Source organism: Melanaphis sacchari, unplaced genomic scaffold, assembly GCF_002803265.2.
Source record: "Melanaphis sacchari strain LSU unplaced genomic scaffold, SCAv2.0 Contig64_pilon_pilon, whole genome shotgun sequence".
NCBI lineage: Eukaryota > Metazoa > Arthropoda > Insecta > Hemiptera > Aphididae > Melanaphis > Melanaphis sacchari.
Genome location: NW_020271462.1, coordinates 572996 through 596422, shown reverse-complemented (window position 1 = coordinate 596422; position 23427 = coordinate 572996). Strand labels below are relative to the sequence as shown.

Sequence of the window (23427 nt, the reverse complement as noted above, 5' to 3'; positions counted from 1 at the left end):
CAAGATTTTTGATTATCAAAATATTTTAATTTCTATAGTTATTTTATAAAATATAAAATATACATATTGTAAGATATAACAAAAAATTTAAAAAAAGAAAAAATTCTAGGTACTATACAATTTAACTTTTGAAAAATAGTGCTCTCATAGCAGTTATAATAAAAAAAATATGTATACAAATATATATAGTTTAATTCCATTATATGATTATCATTCATTATCTACATAAAACATTTTACCAAAAAAAATCCAAAATATTATTGAAGATCATTGCGAGTATTAAATAATATGAATGTACATAAATTTGATTTAATTTGCAATATGTATAAACAGTTCAACCTATGCAAGACAACCCACATCCTCTTTATATCAAAACTTTATATACTCATATGTTTTTATCTTTGTCTGACTATTGATTTATATTTTAAATACACATATTACATAACATATAATAACTGTGAATCTTTGTAAACCATTGTCCGTTGTAATCAGTGTATCATTTGGACCAAGTACAGACTGCAGAAAAACAGCGAGACTCTTACGGATTCAATCGCAGATAATAAAAAATATATAAATCACAAAAACGATGATCAAAATAAAATATAAAATTTTAGTATGATTACTAATAAATAAGTATTTAAAAATTGTTATTATTCCACGAAAAAGATATAAAAACTAATTTAGGTCCTAAATTACAATAATTTATAAGTTTGCAGTAATATTTTTTTGATTACAATTTTTTCTAACTTTTAACTATACATTTGCATAATAGATTGCAATAGTCTTGTTATATGAAAATATCCGTTTTAGTTGATTTTTTATTTTTAAAATAGTTGAAACACTCATTTATTATTAATCTCTGAAGACCGTAACAGACATAACTGTAATGGAAATTTTCATTTAAAATAAATATACAATACACCTACATATACAAAAAATTATTTATATTGAGAAAAATCAAGAAACTTTATTTATTTAGTTTATAAAATTATACTAATTTCATTGTAAAAATAAATACTATACATTGCTGAAGAAAACAAAAACCTCAAAAGCATATGTAAGATTTGAACAGTAATATAATAATATAAATATAATATACAAGTTTTTATGTACGTATATAAAATAATATATTATACTATTTCATTTTTACCCAATACTAGAACATTAATCTTTCAAGCAGACAGCTACGACGCTCGTTTTGATATAGTGTAAAAAATTAAGCACATTCTACATTTGATTTATGCTGAATGTTTTATCAATCATCATACAAATTCCAACAATAACCGAATCACAGTACATCAGAAATTCAGAAATCAACCTTTATATATAATTTACATTACAATGCTATATCATATGATAATGATATTTCCGATTAGCGACATACGAATGGACGTTTCAAAGTAATTTTCAACTCCATAAATGGTTATCAAAATGATTCTTATTTAAGACAATTTATTATAACAGATACAATCTATCATGTATATGGTATATCATATTTTATTCATTATATCTATCGATTTTAAAAACTATATAAGACAGAATAGTAAAGCATATCTAAATTTATAGCTTAAATATTATTTAATTTTTACGATGTCCAACGCGAATAAAAACTGATAATACTTCGTTTTTAAGGCTGATCAAAACATCAATTCATAATTATTAATACTAAAAAAGTTTGTTCCAAATTAATTTTTAGACTATGGAATAATTTTAAAATAATTTTTGTATGTTGAGCTATCTTGGTTAATTATTTTTTATTAAGTTATCTTAAACCGTGAATATAATTTATTATGCATTCATACCCAGACATATAGTTATAGTTATATGTAATATTACATTTTATTTTTTAATACTCTATGCATTAAAGTTTAAATATTATATTAAAATTATATCAACTATTATGAATATAACTATAAATATTAGAGATATTTAATACCTGCTAAATTAAATGCAATGTTCATCATCAGTGAAAATTTAAATAAATGTCATATCATTTATAATTTAAAAATATCATAAATAAATTCCTATGATTTAATGTACTACTATGTTCTAGTAATAAAAGAAAAATTATAACAATTACAATAAAACAAACTAAAGCATTATTTTTCATCCTACAAAGGATTGTAAATACATAATTTTGAAAAATTTATTAAATTACTCGTAAATGTCTAATAAAAATAAAATATAGATACATATATTAAGTTTCAGATATTCTTAATTAAACATTTTTTGAATATTAATGATCGAAAAAATGCTATAATGATAAATTTTCAAATATTCAAGTAAGAACAATAATAACTTAAAAACTAGAAAGTATTTTAAATATTAATTCTGAAATACGTTTTATAAATATTTAAATATTTTAAAATAACCTTATAATTACCGTTTCGCATATAAAACAACTATCAAATTAACCTCATTATCTTAATATTTGTGAGCATTTGTAACAGTGGAGTGGTCATGGGAGGAGAGGAGTGAGCTAAGGGAGATATATTCCTCTCCCATGGGTCATATTTATGTGTACTATACTTCTATTTGGTATTTAAATCCTGTGACCAACAATAATTTCCTTGTATTTGTAAAAGTTTCAGCTGTTTGCTTTGCTTTTACTGTGCAACTTAGTATTGCTTTACAAAGCAAACAACTGGATCTATCAAAAGTGATATCAGATGTGTTGGTCATAAAAAGTGATCTAAAAAGTCTATGCAGTGATGCAGATAATCAATTTAAACAAATATTTAATGACATTGTCATATTGGTAAAAAATGTTAATAATGAATTAAAAATACCCCGAATATGTGAAAGATAAACTCAAAGAGTAAACTTTATTCCTGAACACAGAAATATATTTTAAATGTTCTATTGTTATTCCTTTTCTCGTCTATTTAATTAAATCAATGAATTCGTTTTAATTAATGGCTTGCTGATGCCTTGTCACTTAAAACACTTATTCCGACTTATTTAAATATTTACAACGACGAAAAAATTATAAAAGCTGCTAAAATATACACCCTAGATCTTGATGATATTACATCAAGGTACACTCAAAGCTATCAAAAGTAATCAAAATACTATTCCAAAACCTAATTTTGCTATCGATTCATTTTATTTTAACACCAAACTTCAACCAACCATTAAAATATTTTGACGATTATTTACCACGTTACTATTTACCTCTTCCACTTCTAAAAGAACGTCGTCTGAACTAAATCGCTCAAAAACTTATTTAAGAAGTATTATAATTAAAGACAAACTGAATGGATTAAATATGGCTTAAATTAACAAAAAAGAGCTATTAAATGAAAGTTAAATAATAACTACATTAGCTCAACATTTACCTGAGAGGATACTGCTTTAAAAGCAGTGAAAATGATTGAACTCAGAATTATTATTATAAATTGTATTTTAATAAATATTATTAAAACTATTTTTAAATGCATATTAATGAAAATACTTTTATAAACTCAGTGGTGAGAGAGAGGTGTAAAGCGTGAACTATCAAATCCTCCTTTACTTAAAACCTGCCATAATTTTTAATAAAAAAAGTGTTTAGTCCCTCCTATTTAAAAATCCTGACTACGCCACAGATTTTCAACAACTTTATTTTAGAATTTTGTAAGTCGTTTTCTTAGTTATAGCTAGTTCCTCAAAAAGGGATCAATTTCACGTAGCCTCCCTCTTCCATCCAATTATTAAATCGACTCCGACAAAATTAATTATGGGTATATAATTTGATCGTAAAATACCTAATTTTAGATTCTGAACGGAATGTTAAATGTATTATTTTACTAACATCTATGTTTTTTTATGCCAAAATACACTTTGTCTAGTAGAAAACTTTAAGGGTAATTTATAATAAAAAACAGTTTCTATTTACTTTTTGGTGTAATTTAAAATGATTAACCGTAAATACTTTACATTTTTACCAAATATTTATAATATTATTTTTTATAAGAGATAACATTTTCAAAATATTTTGATTCTTTTTGAGCTATACGTACTAGATGATTCTTTTGTCAAATAATATGCATTATTTAAAAATTGATTAACGTTTTTGAAAATATTTTTATCTAATTTCAGGTTGAAATAAAACAAAAAAAATGTAATTTAAATTATATATTTTTTTTTTAATGTATACACAAGGTCCAGTATATACATATTTTTTTATCGTTATATTGTTTTAAGTTTCTTACTTTTTTGAATGATAATATATACATTTTTTAATTTATATTCTGAAATAGAATTTTTTTAGAGTATTTTGATACATACAAATCTAAATTTAGACGAGTAATTAGGTTAGGTTAGTTTGAATATAAGTATTCAAAGTTTAGATATAAAACTTTATGAAATTGTTCAAACAGTTTGTAACTAGTAACTATCATACATCCATATTCATTATGATATTACAAATTCTAAAAGTTTGTTAAAAATAATTTAAAATACAGCATGATAAGTTGCAAACTTGCTTCCAATAGAAAAGTCGTTTAATGTAAAAAAAATGATGAGGTAGTATTGTAGTAAATTAATATGATTTATCCTATAAAAATTACATTTATTATATCATAAATATTTAATTGTTATAATAATATTAATTTATACTATGTTATATTAATATATATAACTCATAATTTAATACCATCTTTCTGTTAATACCGTAAGACAGTAAAAATAAACTTATAGTAACATAGTATAAACAAATAATATTTAAAATATTATTCCGTGTAATACAATTCATAGAAATATAATATATGTAAAACTCGTAAAAGTTTTAACTCTCTATGAATAATGCTTTTGATTTAAATCAAAATAATTAACAACATTATTCATTAATAAAATAAATATTTTTATCCAAATTTGAAATTTAAATGTCTATAAAATTAAATTTCTTCATATTCTTTTTAGATTTGGATGGTTTCACTATGAACTATTTATGGGGAATCTTTTATTCAATTTTCAATATTTAGATATAAAATGAAAAATTTTTATCAATTTATAATAACAAAATAGTTTGTAATTGTTTGCGATTTACGAATTTTGACAAAATTCTGACTTCAAAATCGGCTGAATCCGAATTGCATACCACATTATAAAGAGATCTGTCTAAATTTCATGCCATGTACACACGAGTTTATTTATCATGCACTTATGTGCACAACTTTATAATAAAATTTATAAAATTATAAAATAATACACATAGAAAAGTTAGGTTTAAAATAAATAAAATAATATTTTTTCATAATTTTTAATTATAACGTTGAATATGACTATATAGTTTATAGACAATATTATTATTATTATTATTATTATTACATATAATAAATTGTATAACCTATATTGAAATTATGATGTTCAATATCCAATATGTCAAAAAAATTACATCAAATTTTATAATGTTAATATTTATTTGAAATACCACGAAAAATGATGTAAAATATATTCACATAATAAACTACAATCATCTTATATTATTTAATACTTAATATTCACAGTATCACCTTCTCAAATATGTATATATTTTATTGTAATGTAATTAAAGACCATTCCTTTATCCTTCAGTAGAAAATTAAGTTAAATTATTTTATTTAAAAAAAATTTACAGAATATGCAATTCGAACAGATCCTTTTAAGAGATGACATGCAATTTGAACATTTCAGTTTATGTTTATTATTTTGGCATACATCGGAAGCACCATCAAAATCATATTAAAAATAATTAACTTTATGTATATTTTTTAGATTTTATGCTTTTGAGTATAAACTAGTATGTGGGATTTTTTATAAATTTTCAAAGACTTTTATCAAGCAAATAACTTTGTATTTACATATAAATAAAAAAAAAATTTAATTTTCTATAAATTACTTAAAAAATCAAAATATTTTAAAAATTATACTTTATTTTACTTAAACATAAAAATTATAATGAAAACATTTAGTGAACATTTCAAGTGTCTATGATTGTTCATCTTTATATTATAACAAAATAGATAAATAAATTTAATCAAAAATTGGTTTATCATAAATATTCCTGTTTTCCCTTAATATTTTGTTTGTTTCTCCCAATTAAATAAAAATAAGCGGAATTTTTATTTTTACCTCCCTAAAGTACAAACTAAATCTAATTTTTTATTCAAAACTATCCTTTAAGTTGAAAATACGAGTTTTTTATCGACTATTTATCATGTACAGAAATAGAACCATTTTGGAGTATTTTAAAAATAGTTTTGTGAGAAAGATGGTTTATTTCTTTTGTTGTGTGTTAAAAATTGCGATTATCTAACATCCTAACATGAAAAAGTCCCTTTAATAAATATATATTATTAAACACTAACAGATACATAGAATACAAATATAAATACACACACACACACACACACACATATATATATAACGTTTTAAAACGTACAACAAAATAAATTGAAAGTAATAAATACTATAAAGGATTTACCGTTTATTGTACAAAAGAATAAATGTCAATAATAGTTTAAAATGTTAAATAAAATACTTAAATTACTAAGTATATACACAATAAATGAAGGCAATGAAATACATTTTTAAAGCCACGGATTACTTGTAATGAAGGAAAAGAAAATTTCATTTTTAATTTAAAGTAATATTGGTAATAAAAATCGTTACTTAATGTTTTAATGCTTATATATACACGTTATCAAGAGAAATGGAAAATTTCAAGAGACCCTAACGCTATCTATACAAATATACATATTACATACTACTTATATTAATATATTAAAAATCATATGTAGGTATTAATTAACATATTATGTTGTTCACTATAAACTACAGTGAACTATTTGATTAAGAATCAATAAATATTTGGTGCATATTTCATTTATCTAAAGTTATTTTTTTGAATGAATGAATGATACTAAAAAAAACAAAATCGATTTTGAATAAAAATTTTCGCGTTTTCTTAATTTTTTATTTATTTTTCCCGAAATTTCGAAAAATACTGGCCTCTTTAGTCCTCTCTAAAGTATAAACTATGTACAATCTTCTATCAAAAACTACCCTCAAAGTTGAAGATTGAAATATTTTTCATCTACTTATCATCTACAGATATAAAAAAAATACACATAATTATAAAATCAATACATTCAACTAAAATATAATATCTAATCATTACTATTTACGCAGAAACTAACATAATAAGGTTTCATGATATAATATTTTAGTATAAAATATCTTTAGCTTCGTTGCAGTAACTATACTTTATTTATGCTTATAGTTTAAAAAATTTAATTCATTTTAGGTATAGGACATGTACGGATATTAATCGTCTGTTTGACGGTCAAATGTATGAAAAATATATAAAAATGTTTCCAAAAAATAGTGTCTTTAATGTATCTTGTATTTAAAAAGTTATCTGCTCAAAAGCTTATTTGTTAAAATTTAAATCAAAACTATAGTAAACTAATTAAGTCTAGAACGTAGTTCGATTTATCTCACATAGAAAACAGGTTTTTCGTGTATAGGTGTATAATTTTGTTATTGTTTGATTAGTATCAATAAGCAATCTAAAAGTACAGCAATATGCGTTATGAAAAATCTCATACATGCCAATATGGCAATATCGATAATGAAACTACTTTTATCTAAAATACATTATGGTCGTAGTAGGTATAAACGGTACAGTACAACAAAATACAAATAGATACGCAGTTTATTACATTATATACATTATAGAGAACTACGCGCTTTTAAAAATGGACATCAGCATTTTAAATAGTATTAATGGCGGTGTAGATTTAATTATTAATAATTATTAATACATAAAAATAAAAAGTATCTTAGAAAAATATATGATAAACATGTTTTTAATAGGATTTGTGTAAAACAATATAGGTATATCATGTTAACAAAAATTATTATTTTTCTGAAAATCAATATTCTCAGGGAGTCAATCCAATAAATATAGAAACAAGAACTAAGAAGAATAAAATAAAAAATGTATAGAAGAGAAAACCTATATTAGTACCTATAGGTACTAGGATACAATTTAATGTACAGTTATATAATTTACTAATTAATTTAGTATTTTTATTTTCATTAATATTTGGGTTTATTTTATTATTTTTTAGTACATATTAATGATTATTTTTTAAAGAATGACAACTGAAAAATATTTATTCGAACAGATAATTTTTCGAATACATAACTCTTGGACAATTGACTAGCACCCGACATACACTATATAGGTAATTTAAATTATTCATCAATAGTTAGCTTAAATAGAATAATTCAATTCCCCTCTCATTTGTATACATTGCTAACGCACTAACTTTTATCAATCTTAAATACTGAAAATTTTAATATTTAAATTTATTTATAGGTACTGTTATTATATTATGCAATTTTAAAATATAATTATATTTTTCCTAAAAAATGTTTGTTGGAGTATGTTTAAACTTAAATTAGCACATTTAATGTACTATCAATTTATTAAAATATGCTAAATATATGGTTATAAGCTAATATAATAGAAATAAGAGCTAATTATAAAAAATACACGGGACAAATATTGCAGATTTTATGATGATTACAATGATAAAATGACCATATATAAATATGTATATATATTATATGTATATGAAATATTATATGAATATATGATAATATAATATGAATTATGCAGAGATTACTTTCACTTTTTAGAATTTAGATTAATATAAACGAATAATAAGCATCTAATGTAGAATCAAGTATATGTTACGTGGAAGTTCCTCATTCTTTATAGATATAAATCAATTGTACTAAATAATAACTTATCTATTAACATTGCTTACTCCTATAGTAATACATGTTCATTTCAGATTATAACCTATTCAAAAAGACACTATAATATTTTTCCATTAACATTCAAAAATATTCAGAATACTAATATAATAATTTCTAATTAAATATAAAACTTTAAATCATAACTTATTGTTATTCCAAATTCTAAAAAATTAAATAACAATATGATTTTCTAAACATATTATATATACATAGGTCAATGAGGTAGAAATCGGTGATTTTATTTTTTGTTTAAATAGCACGCGAACAACATAGAATTAAGACAAGTTTCTATTTTATCGATTGGTCTAGAAAAGCAAATTCTGAAAACAAATTTAAATATATCTTTTGTTAAATTTACTAGAGATTGGCTTAGCTTCAATTTTGATTTTATAACTCTAAATCCCTTCTATCCCCCCCAATAATAATAATATATTATTTACGAATATGTATAAAAAAAAGTATAGAAATCAAATATTCTTGTATTTAAATTTTTAGAGAAGTTAAAATCAAAATTTAAATATATGGGAAAGTCAGTCTCAAGTATTATTTACAAAAAATTCAAATAGATTTTCAGAATTTTAACTCATTATGTACTTTACTAAATCAATCGGTACGTCAGATGTTGGAATAAAAACATGTTTAAATTTTTTTATTTAATTGTATGCCTGTTTGACAAAAACGAAAAATCACAATTTTTCATCCACTAAGCAATATGAATTTGAAATTAATAAAAATATAGTTCATAATATTATTATTTATTATCTTTGGTTCACGAATAAATTATCGTCAATACTATAGTTTTGATAAGATCTACTGTGAACACGATGTTAATTCAAATTAATACTAAAATGTATTATGTTATACAAGACTTTTTAATTAATTTTTAACTATTATGGTTTACAGAAGTATAAATCTTAGGACTATTTATTTGTCTTTATTAAAGTAAAAATTTCAGTATTGATGGTATTGTATATTTTATTGTATTTTAAATGCAACTTTATAAAATACTGTATAAATCATAACCGTGTAAATAAATTATTTTCATAACAATCTTTATTTATTATTTAATAACGTTCAAATATATCTAATATATTAAATTTTTTATAAAATATATATACTTTATAGTTCAAAATTATCATATAACTTTATTTAAATTTAAACTGTTTTTTTTTTTTTAGTTATTACATAGTTGGTTAATTACATCTGTAGTTCTTTCTGTTACACTCTGTAGTCTGTATAGTATAAATACAAATACTTGATATGTATATATAAATATATTTAAATTAAATCATAACGTTGTGTTTCTTTGATATAATAATCGATTACCATATTTTTGTGTGACAAAAAATATGACTACAACTTGTGATTAAAGGAATTATAATTCAATTTATTTATTAAAATATAAAAATAAATTACAAATTATAAATATTACTTAAATACATATATTTACAACCAAAAAATACTTAAGAAAAATACATAATTTATAGACACTTGACGAAACGTAAATTTTTCATCCATCATAAAAACGAATAAGAGTTTAATCACAACGCGTGTCTAATATTACTCGACGTATGTTACTAATATTAATAATGTTTTTAAAATAATGACACAAAATTAGAGAAAACAATAAAACCTACGTATTTTGATAGAGACGTATAGGTAGAGCAGAGTAGTAAATTACACGGTGGTATTTTATAAATATTAAAGTTATACATACCTATACAGTTTGTGTATAGTCTATTAGCTATAGATTAATTTTATCGTCAAGATACGTTATTCATAGATAATTACGAAGTTACAATTAAAATACGTACAAATATCAAACCACATTGAGTAAATTTTCAGAAAATGTTTTAAGCGTTTATACAGGTATAGTCTGTATTAAATATTAGTCTATATCTAATGCGCGTAATAAGAAATAAATGTTCTTATCTCAATCTTTACACAGTTAGCTTGCAATCATAGAAATATTGGTATAACTAAATACGTTCCTCCAATAGTATTTTAACACACAAAAATATAAGTAATTAATTTTAAATGAATTATTATATACTTTATACTACTTAAAATTATGTTTGATGTTACCAACATATAAAAAAATCACATTCTAATACCTGGTAGAGATACTGTTAGGTTACGTACTATATGGCAAGACTATTTTATTTATATATATACGTATATAGTATATGAATAATATATTATATCTGAACTTATAATACATATTGCATTAGTAAAATTATTAAATTAGAAATTTATTTCAAGAGTTTTTTCATAATGAATTTCCCTATTGATTATCAATTTGTGTACTTAAACGTTAGTTACATTTGAAAAACTCACTGTATTCAAATATACATTTAATATTTTTTTTTAGTTTATTTAAATACCGATAACTATACTTATTTATTAGTTGGTACTAGTTTTTCGATAACATTAAATTTTCATTAGGTTAAATTTTAATCAACTATTTATCAAGATTCTACTTTTTTACATAAATATTAAACTCTAACTAAAGATAAATACATATATTTATATGAGTAAATTATTTCTTATAATTTAATGCGAAAATATGGATGTAATATTATTAGAGTTTAGGTTTTTTTCTCAAAGAAACAAAATAATTGGATTAATAAAATCAGCAACACTCTATACTACATACAATTGGCATGGTATGACAAATTCATTACACCAAATTTGAAATCATTAAAGCATGACCATTAAAACAGGTATAAAAACTGTTATTGTCGTAATATACATAATATACATTTTAATAAATAAATCAATTACAAAAGAATATATCACACTATAGCTTTTAATATATAATATAATTATAAACACTATGAATTATTAATTTATTTAACGTATGTCGTACAATAAACAGCGATATAACTCAAGTTAACACGATAAATTTCAATTAAAAGAATCCACAAACTTATACAAATATTATTTGGGGAGTTCATCCGAATAATTGAATTGTCATATTATTATTACCCTCTCATTATACGCCAAATCATTCAGTATTTCAAAGAACGAAATAATCTACTTTATAAATATTATGTCGACATTAGTAATTAGTGATTAGTATATTATTAGTGACCATGATTATTTTACCAAAATATTAAATAATACATTTTTATTGCATTAAAAGGATAATAATATACCTAAAAACCATTAATTATTAATACCTAAACCAGTTATATTCTTGATTTAAAATAAATACATATGTTTTCTATTAAATAATAAATACCCATATTGTATATTATTATATATTTATATCTACACAATACATACAGATATATAAATTTGTATTTCTAAGCTGAAATCTTAATAAATATTTTAAATTTATAAGTCCAATAAGCGGTGACCACTGTAGTCAAAATTTTCACTAAATTGGAATTTAAATAAATATCGATGTTATTTAATTATTTTATAATTATAATTTCAAAATATTAATTATAGATTTAAAATATTTCGCTATCACGTAAGTACAATACTATTTTCTGTATACATATTGATATATATTCTATATAAATCTTTATTCACATCATATACACACTACACAGTACGTCAGTATTAACTTCATAATCAATAACAATAATCACATTTTATATACTTGCAACATTAAAAATTGTCGTAAATATTTTCAATTTTGTTAAAATTCATAAAATAATAAGTATATTAAATATTAAATAATAGTTTGTTGAATTTTTACTTACAAATTATTAAATATATAAATTTAAATGAAAAGAAAAATAGATTTATGTAACCAATCTATTTTATTTAAACACAAACTAATTGAAATCGGTAATAACCGTGATTGAAACAAAGACAAATTATTTATTTTTGGTATGAAAAAAAATGTAGTAAAATATTTTAATGTAAATTTTTTTGTTATTCTTGTGTTTTAATTTATATATATATATATATATATATATTGTATGTTATATAAAAAAAATTAAAGAATAACTATAATACCTAACCGTATTCAATAAAATTATTTGTTTTTATAAAAACTAAATTAAACAGGAAATAAGAACAAAATCATAATAATATCTAAATTTAATAATATATATTATATAATATATATATTACTTTATAAACTAATATAATACCAATATAAATAAATACAAAAAAAAATACTCTACTGTAATATCATTTTAAATTTTTTTCCAATTTTTAAGCTATAATTAATATAAATACATTTTTTTAGTGCATTTTTTAAGTTTTATAAGTCATTTTCGCATTTTTTAAGAGCATTTTTTGAGATTTTTTAGGACAATAAAATCCCAGCCTTACTTATAACTTTATATCTATAGACTATAGTGTTCTGTGTTATGCTAAAAATTACCATCATACGCGATTATTTAACGAAGGTTAACCTTAAATTTTCTAAACCTATTCATATAGTCATACTTATATTTTAATAATAATAAATAGGTTAATAATATAATGCATTTATAAATAATGGAGATATATGAAATTGGCTATTCGAGTAAGAAACCTGTGAATAATATAGATGACTTTGTGCATCTTACCTTAATGCCAATACTCGATCATCTGGTAAAATGTCGGCTGGAGAAGTTTGAGAATCGTTTCGTCATTACATAAGCACATCACTTTATATAATACATTTTATACAATAAAATTTTATAAATGGATATACGTGAATCCAAAAATCAAATAAATTATACATGAAAACGGTGCAATTAATAACTGAGACGGATACGAACTACGGAGAAAACAGACGGCCATGTTGACGGACAAAATATCGTCAATACACTCAATACTCAATACCCGCTTAGCATACAATAGACGTAGGTAAACAATATGGTCAACGGTTAAACCGTGCAGGTTTAGAACTTAACAGAATTCGCCGAAAAATATTTCAAAGTTTCCAGAACTCATCTATCCACGAATCAAAACGTGCAAGTGAAGATCTATATAAACATAATAAACCATTAACCAACTAGTTCTCCCGTAAGTCGGCAACCGCAGTAAGCTCGGCCATGGCGACCACTATCCGTTATCATTGTATGTTTTTATGTGAGTTCTCTTTGCAAGTGGTTAAGTAGGTAACCACGATATTTTCCGTCAATCGTACGATAACAACAATTAAACACAATTGGATGGGCCTATTTTAGATGTAACATTTTTTTGGCCCACAGTTACGCCACTATTTACATCTTGTGGTCTTGAAAGTTGAAGTTGAATTAACATATTACCAGCTATTACATTTATATGAGTAGGTACCGTGTTAAATATTACATATTTGATATTGATTAGGTTTATCTGGCATCTGCCATCTACGTATACCTACAACACAATAATAAATACACAGAAAGACGCGACACGATCAATGCAGTATGAAGGTACCTTTAATAATCAACGATCGCATTGCCTTTCGTTTTCTTTGCGTTCACATTGACTTATGTGTTTACTACAGTTCTGGCACTTGACAATGATTTTGAATAAAATGTTGATAATACAAATCTTGAACGAGTCTCAATATGTCACTTCTGTGTATACCCCGATGAAACACGCCGACAGTTTTTCCAGAATTGTCAATGTAAAATCCATATCATATTATTATTCACAGATTTTTAAACTCTCTGTAAGTTCTTTATTAATTATTAGCTTATATATTGTTTATTTTTATTTATAACTATGGTTAGGTTTGAGAAATCCGAGTAATCCTTTCCTAAAATAGTCGAGCGACAATGCGACGTAATATAGTTATATAAATGCTTTAAGTTATTGTCGTTTCGCAATATGTAAACGTGTAATCATTTTTAAGTATTTAATTATCCCTATAGTAGTTGTTCTCAGTTTTTTATGCAAATAGGCGCATTGCATTTAATGTTTTAAACATAGACAATAGATGATAATTGAAAAACTTTTAAGTTTAGCCTCCCCTGCCATTCCTCAAATTAAATGTCTTCTAATTGTTTTTCGCTGTATTTATGTATAATTACCATAAGTATTATGCGATTTCTTACATCCATATTATATGCTTTATATTACTACCTATCAATATTTATAAATTCATGACGCACAATATTGTAGTGTTGGAGAAATAACTATGATTATTGATTAATAAATGATTAAAGTTTAAAAAGATAACATTTCTAACTTAAAATTACAAAAGCAATTTCAATAAATATACATTCATTGAAGTTATCATTGATAATTAAGTCATAAATACTCCATAATTAATAATTTAGTCATTATCTACAAATAATTTTATTAGTTTGATTTTTATTGATTTTTAAGTATACTTTAAATTATTATTATATTATATTAATCCATATAGTTTGAGACTTACTTACAGTTTGATGATTGAATATTAAGTTAAATTCTTATATTTTTAGTTAAAGAAATAAGGTTTAAAACTATTCATCATCGGTTAGTCATAATTTATTTACTGTACCCGGATTAGTAATCACTAATCATTAATTATTTTAATGCGCTAGCTGCATTAATATTGCAGATATACATATATTCTATGCATAAACCGTATTAATAAGTAAATTTATTATTTTGACCAATAAATAAGAACAGTATAAAATGTACAATGCGTATGAAAGAATAAAACGTATAGGTTTTGTCTTAATATAGAATGTAAAATATTCCAGTTTTTAAATAATGGTCGATGGACCATTTATGCATTGTGGGATCTAGATTTATACTGAAATTTTATTTCACGAGAGATGGATATTACACTACTAACTAATAACTTATCTTTATTTAGCACGCATGTGCCTAATATTAAATGTTAAAAAATTAAAAAATGCATTAAAAAGTTGAAAATCCCTAAAAAAAGTATGAAATCCGTTAAAATGCAAAAAATGATTTGTGGTTAAAACATGAAGTACTTGAAATACATTTTTAGCTTGGAAAGCATCGTGTGAGATAATCGATTAAAAGAAGCGAACGCATTGAAATCCGAGCCCTAATAATGACTAATAAAATATATATGACAATTTTACTAAAAACTAGCTCAAATTCATTAATTATTTAAACATAAAAAAATGAATTACTTATACTAATACTTTTAGTAAAATAAATTATTATTGTAAAATATATTTAGAAATAAAGTCTTAGCCGTCGTCTCCGCTTAGAATCGTTTTTCGCAAGTATAAAATGAGATGAGATATGTCATAAATAAATTGTCTCGCTAAATAAATATTTTCAAAACCAGCACAGATATATTTTGATCACGGAACAGATATTTAATTTCTCTCAAATTGGTATCTGTAGGCCCCTCCCTCTATAAATATAAAACTGATAACGGTATATATATACTGTCAAATATAATATACCTACTTAAAAAAAAGTAACATTGATTGAGATTTTATTTACCTATCCAAATGTTTAAATATTAATTTTAAGAGTAATAACTTTAAGTTGTATATTAAACAAGCCACAAGCTGCTTTATAATCTGTTCAGTTATACCAGCTGGCTACGCCCGCTTCACGTACACATGTAATACATGTCTACGCCTTCTCAAATTACCAAGTTAGTGACATTTTTTATCGATAATATGTTTAGTGTTCATTCAAAACACAATTGTCTGTATTTTTAAATTGGTAATTTTTCGTTGATTATTACATAGATAGCTTATATTTAGTATGATATACAAAGTGATTTTAACCACATTAATTATTTTTAAATCTATTAATGTTTTTGAAAATATTTTTCTTACATAATTTATTGTCAAAATAAAAAAAAAATCACTTTTTTAATAAATTTAAATTTTTTAATATGTTTAATCATTATTATTTTTTCAGAGCAGTTTAATTAATAGTTTTAGAGAAAAAAATTTAAAAATGTTCTGTTAAAAAATTGTGGATATTTTATATTGAAAAAATTCGATTGCAAAATCAACAACGAAGTAACGCAGCGTTCTCCACAATGTTGTTTGTGGCCCGCACTAAAATTACATTTTACATTCAAAAATCCAAAATTCTATGAACAGCGAATAAAATAAAATATTTATTTTGTAATTTCGATTATTATTATTATATATATGATAAAATGATTAAATTATGTCGTGTACTACTGTCGCTATTTTTTATCTTATCTTATTATTTTTATTTATTATCATTAAAAATGTATGCGGACCGCTAGTCATTTTCAAAAATTGCATTTAGCTCTTTCTAAAATCCTAGCGAGAACCGCTGAGGTAACGGAATGAAACAAAGATGAAGAACTGTTAGTTGAATAGGTATTATTCATCTTGTTTCAAATATATCTCAGTTATATCTTGTGACGTGAACAAATTTTCCATTCGTTAAAACTTTCAATACAAAACTCGAAATTAATTTTTATTATCTCATGCCGGTACTAGTTGCATAATAATAATTTAATATAAATAGTACAATACTTTTAAACATTATTTTGTAAAAATAATGTTATTTCGAGTTCACTTATTTATACATATAGTACATACAGAGTGTTTCACGATAAACTGACAATTGCAATTGAACATTTTCAACTATTTTTTTTTAATTGTCAATAATTGTCGTCTGCATTACCTTTAAAATATTTTTCGATTTTTCTAACATTTTGTATGCAAAATTAAAAAATATTTAAAAAAAATCAAGATAGCTATTTTGTAAATCCGATTTTTAGAAAAACTTTGGTATCTTAAGTTTTTTCTAAGGTTGAGTCAATAATTTTTAAAGTTTGCTTAAATTCAAATTTATTTCTTGTTTATCAATGTTACAGCGATTATCGATTATCGATTATCGATTATCCAGAAAATCTATTTGAAATAATTTAAAATTGTGCAAACTTCAAAAAATCGTAGAAAATAAACGGTTGAACATTTTTCATTTTTTTTTTTTTTGCGAACATGTTTTAAAAATTATATCAAAAAAGTGGCTATTTTGATTTTTTTAAATATCGAATAGAAATTTTTTTAATTTTTTAATTAATAATTGAAAAAAAAAATCGAAAAATAAATTTAAATGTAGCGCAAATTACAATTGATAATTTAATAAAAAAAAAAGCTAAAATGTTCAATAGAACAAAAATTATTGCAATTGTCAGTCAACCGTGAAATATTGCCTGATATTAATTTTTTTCAAAGTCGTATAAACATTAATTTTATTGTAAAAGACTTATTACTGCAATTGATATTTTTATTGCAGTTTTGTATGATTCAACAAAGTTACTGTTATGTATCGACTACTCACTCTAAACAAAAATTATTATTAAAAAATACGGCATAAATACAAGTCATACAAAAGATGACTCGTTTAATACGGTACATTCCACAAATATAGGTACACGTAAAAAAATAATGCAACAAAAATAAAGTATTGAAAAGTATTGCGCACTAGTTGATCGCTAACCATTTGAGCCTAGAGTGTTTCTATTCTAATTGTTGCTAGAAAATTTGATTTGGAACCGATGATAAAATATTATAATGAAAAACGATTCTGATTAAAGTACTCGGTTGATCCTAAAAACACGGTCAACATTTTTTCCACAGTTAGCTACTTTTTGACTTTTTCTCTAAAATCAAAAACTTAAATGTATAATAATATAACTATATGTAATAGCTAAAAAGCTTAAAAAATTAATACAAAATTCCAAGTAATTTGTTTTAAAAATAGCTTAAAAATTTCAAAAATTTATAATTACATTTTTTTTGTTATATAAGCGTTAGTCTCTGCTTACAACCATTTTTCGTATTCAATATAATCTATAATTAAATTAAAATTTAACATATCTATTACCATATGACTTACTCAATGGTAATATCAATGGCAATAACTAATAAGCTATACTCGTCACCTATACCGTATAGCAGAACAGTTATCTATTTTTCTCCTTTTTGATTATAATATTAATAATTATTAAATATTTATAAAATTCTAATGTTAAAAAAAAATTATATATGATATTTTTATATAATTTATTTAAATAGATAATTGTATTAAAAAAATAATACTAAACATTTTTTATAATATGTTACATAAAATTTAACACATTTACACACTCTATACTACCGCAACATACTATATAGCTTAATACTATAGTATTAATATTATAATTTAAAACTAACTTTTATAATAATAGTATATATTTAAAAAAATTTAATTAATGTTTTAAAAATTTTTTTGTCTTTGTGAAGTCTTATAACTGTCAAGTGAAAGTTAAATTTTTATAAATGAAGACAAATATTAGAAACAATAATATGATATTTAATCCGTGACAATATTTCATGCCGGTTTTTTTATGATTTTATTTTATTGTTCAATTTGTTTTTAATTATACATAATAAATTCTAGAATGTATACTAGAATGTACATAGTTGGATACATATTATAAAATTTTACTAATGTATTGTTAATTAATATTTTCTAATCGAAAAGCTTAAAATTTAGAGAATCCGTTTCAGACTAAATTAAATCAGAAAAACACATTGATAATCTCATATATATATATTTATATAATTCAATATACTGATTAAATATAGTATGTATTTATTTAAAAACAAAAAGTTAAAAAAAAAGTTTGATGACAGTCACATTCGCACGTTTTCAAATAAAACATGTTAAGTACACACCCATTTCCCGATGTTATCGCTCGACTTTCGTGATAATATTAATTACAAATCGATTATTTGTTTGTTTGTGTATATATGGGTGGGTATATTATTATACATAAGGGTAAATGTTTTATCTTTAAATTTCAATATTACGTTATTACTAACCTAACTTTATAATACAAGAGGTCACAGATATGCGTAGCCAGTATTTAAGTGTGCACTAATATACGATGGATGTATACCTGGACCAAAATTGTTTTTTTCTATAAATCAAATTGAATTTGTAATCTTAACAATATATTATATTTTTATGCACACTATAAATATAATGCAGCATTAATTACCTCTCTGATATTATCATTTCGAAAAGAAATAACATGCCTAATTTAGTGGATAACTATTATATACATTTTATTAAATTAAACTAAAAAATTAACTTTATAATATTTTGAGTAATACGTGTATATATACATATTTGATTTTTTTTTTGCTTTATTTTAATGAAATATGTCAAATGGGAGGTTTTTTTAATCCATTATTCCTAAGACATTTATTATTATTTCAATTAAGCTTATCGTTTAAATCAAAACAGATTGCTAAACAAAAAATTATATTGAAAAAATATTTTTACTAATTTATGTATACTAGTCTATGCCGATATTTATATTACATAATATATTAATATGTCATATTAATTTGATTAATTTTTGTTTTTGCTCTGTTTAATATCTTCAAGAACTTATAACATATTTTAATAATGATAATTAGGTATTCGTACTACCACATTAAGGCAACTGTTCTCAGTAAAGATTTTTATACATGTCAAAAAGGATTATTTTGTATAGTAAATTACTACTTAGTCAGATGAAAATATTAAAAAAAAAAAAAAAATTTAAATTTTTCAACTATACTTAGGCCACCTATAATAAATTTTTATGTTTTTAAAATTCAAAAAATATTTATATTTGAATGTTCAGTATAAATGACCTATGAAAAAAAAATATAGTATTAAGTACGTGTGTCATCATAATGAATTTATATATTACAATAATAATAATTATAGTGATAGGTACAATATTATTATATTAAATACATAAAAATACTATCAGACTACCTATATAGTATTATTATTATTATTATTATTAATTTAAAATTATAGTAGGTATGTGAATATTTAATTAGCATATAGGTACCTACATAATTTTGCATCAACGATGAAGTTATTGATCAATACAATTATATTATTTATAATGTTTACAATGTAAACTTTACATTATGTTACCTATTAAATAAGCTAACGGAGAAAAATGTCTTTTACTAATAATATAATAAGACAATAATTATTTTAGATATAAATATATCTAACTTTTATAGAAAAATAAAAAATTATTTACGAAAACTATATAAATGTCAAAACGTGGTGGATTTCATATATTATTATTATCTATTTACTTCTGAAGATGCAGCGATATTTTTTTAAATCAATAATATTTCTACTAATTAATTAATCATTGTTTAATAACAATGTTATAAAATATAATAAAATACTCCAAATTTTTTACTACTATAATTGTTAAATAAAATCATTAATTAATTGATGTAGTAAAATAAAAATGTTACAAATTACAAATAATTACAAATAATTACGATAAAACAAATATTATTTTTTTTATTCAAGAAAACGAATAATTAAAAAAAAATTTAGTGTCAATTGTGCAATTTATAAGCAAATGTATAGGTAAAATAATGTTGAGGAAAAACTCAAGTATTTTTGTGGCTTAATTCCTATTCGTTGAACTTGACACAATTAAAAACAAATCAAATTTTTAAAACCATATTAGATAACATACTATATTACTATAATAATCATGACAAATTATAATATTATAATATTATTAGGATAATTATAAATTATAATATTATCCTCGATCTTCGGTAAATTAAAAAAATCAATGTCTGCACCTAATACCGTATTAAAAAAATTTGTAGTAGCGAATGTTTTTCGATTGCTCAAGTTCAGAGCTTTAGATATTCTATAAGACTATAAATTATAATAATACTACGTTTGTCCCACAATTTTTATTTAAGGTCACGAACAGAATACGCTGATAGTCGGATTGATTATCTTAAGTGATAGTGGCGGCGAATACATAGATTGACGAGTGGTGGTGGTGGCCCATTTGCGATATTATCACCGGTGTTCGTTATCAGCGTATTGGACGGCGACCGTTTTTTCAGTGTTGGTCACACTGCGACTGTGCCCTTGCTATCGAATACAGCTGTAGGTCGTACGTTTTGGCTGGTGAAATATTCCACCTTATCCGTTTTCTTGAGGCCGTTCCGTAGCCAATTTTTCTTCATTTCTAACCATCTTCGCCGACAACGACCGGGCGGGCGTTACATTAAGGAAGCCCTACCAGGACGTTTTCCGTTGATCTACTGCCGTCCTGATTGTCAAGTCTAATCGCAGCCGCACCGATGACGAGCACTTTCTCATTTTTTAAGGCCGCCTCTAGGTGGTCGAAAAACCATAAATTTGTAAGTAGCTCGTGTCTCCTATATCCACATCTATTTTTCACCCAACTACTAACGCTGCACGTCGTCCACCTTTGTTGTGGATTAAGTATTCCAAGTTTCTATGGCTGTCATATCATGCCTAACGCCCAACAACACCCGTTTACTGTAAATCTGGAGTCTATCATTTTGTACATTGTGATGGTCAATTACAGTGTGTTAAGGTCAATAGTTTTATATGGGGATGGTAATTAGAATATTCGATCTAAATTTTAGAATTCTGCTTCATAATGTTTATACTAATATGTTTGACATAATATAAATGTATAATCATAAAATGTATTGCATGTTCTTGTTTCATATTCTTATTTCGATATTATTTATTGGTTATATGTTTTGTTAATAAAAAATTTAATTGTTATCAATAAGTTTATGTATTAATATACATTATTTTAATACTTAAAATGGTCACAAGGCTGAAATATATTTCTGTTTTATTATTTCCAATTAACTTTAATATTATTTACAATCTAATTCTATTATAAAATCTTATAAAATACAATTTTCAGAAGATATATTTTTATGATATTTGAGTTGATTGTACATAAATATGCATTTTTGAATTTTAAATGAAATAGTATCCAAATGTTCAATTTTTTACTCAAAATATATTCAAAACTTAATTTACAATATTATGCAGATAAAAAATGATTCCATATATTTATACTTTTTAATACTTTAAATTTATTAAATACATCACAGAACATATTATTACATTATTTTAAAAGTGGAATTAATTTTTGATTAGTTAAGTATAAACTATTATTGTTCACAAAAGTAATGCACAAGCAATTAAACCTAGGAATAAAACTTAATATTAGTAAATATAATTAATTTCTAAATTTCTTAAATTATTTGTTTGGTAAATAAAAAATAACTTTTATTGATGTAGCTAACAATATTAATAAACAATTATAATAGAAATTTATCTTAAGTCAAATAAATTTGAAATTATTATTTTTCTAAACTTAAATGTATAGGTGCTTTCCTTAATTACTATGACTACTAATTTAATTATTACGCTATTATATTGATTCTATTATTATTATTTTTTTTTATAAATAAAAAAAGCTTAATAAATTCACTAGTATGAATATACACAGTATACACATAATTATAAGTAGGTCACTTTGTCACTTCTTTTTGTAAAAACATATCGGTATATTTTTAGCAGCCTACTAAAGATATTAGTTATAAAAATTATATTATGCAATATTCATATATTTTTTAAAGTTATTAAACCATATTTCAATTACTGAATAGTTAAATAGTTAATTACTGTTCTTTAAGAATTTTTTTATAAAACAGTTTTAATCATATCAGAATCTTTGTTAAGCTAGTTTAAAAAAATTGTTTACTTTATAAAATTTAAATTAATTACATTATATTTCATTGAGTTACTAAACACAATTTTGTTTATTTTTAGTTTTTGACCAGTTTTGGCGTGTTAGCTGGTGGTGGTAGTTCCCTAATTTATGCACTTGAACAGTCAATTCATGCTTCT

The 23427-nt window shown here is 22.9% G+C and overlaps 1 protein-coding gene across 1 annotated transcript in view; it reads left to right on the top strand.

Moving 5' to 3' along the window:
* The first annotated feature begins 21640 nt into the window (after window positions 1-21640).
* LOC112600429 (cytochrome c1, heme protein, mitochondrial-like) overlaps window positions 21641-23427 on the top strand; it is a 4094-nt gene continuing 2307 nt past the window's right edge. The window contains exon 1 of the mRNA XM_025347643.1: window positions 21641-21807. The gene's annotated coding sequence lies outside the window, so the exon portion shown is untranslated. The remainder of the gene's footprint in view (window positions 21808-23427) is intronic.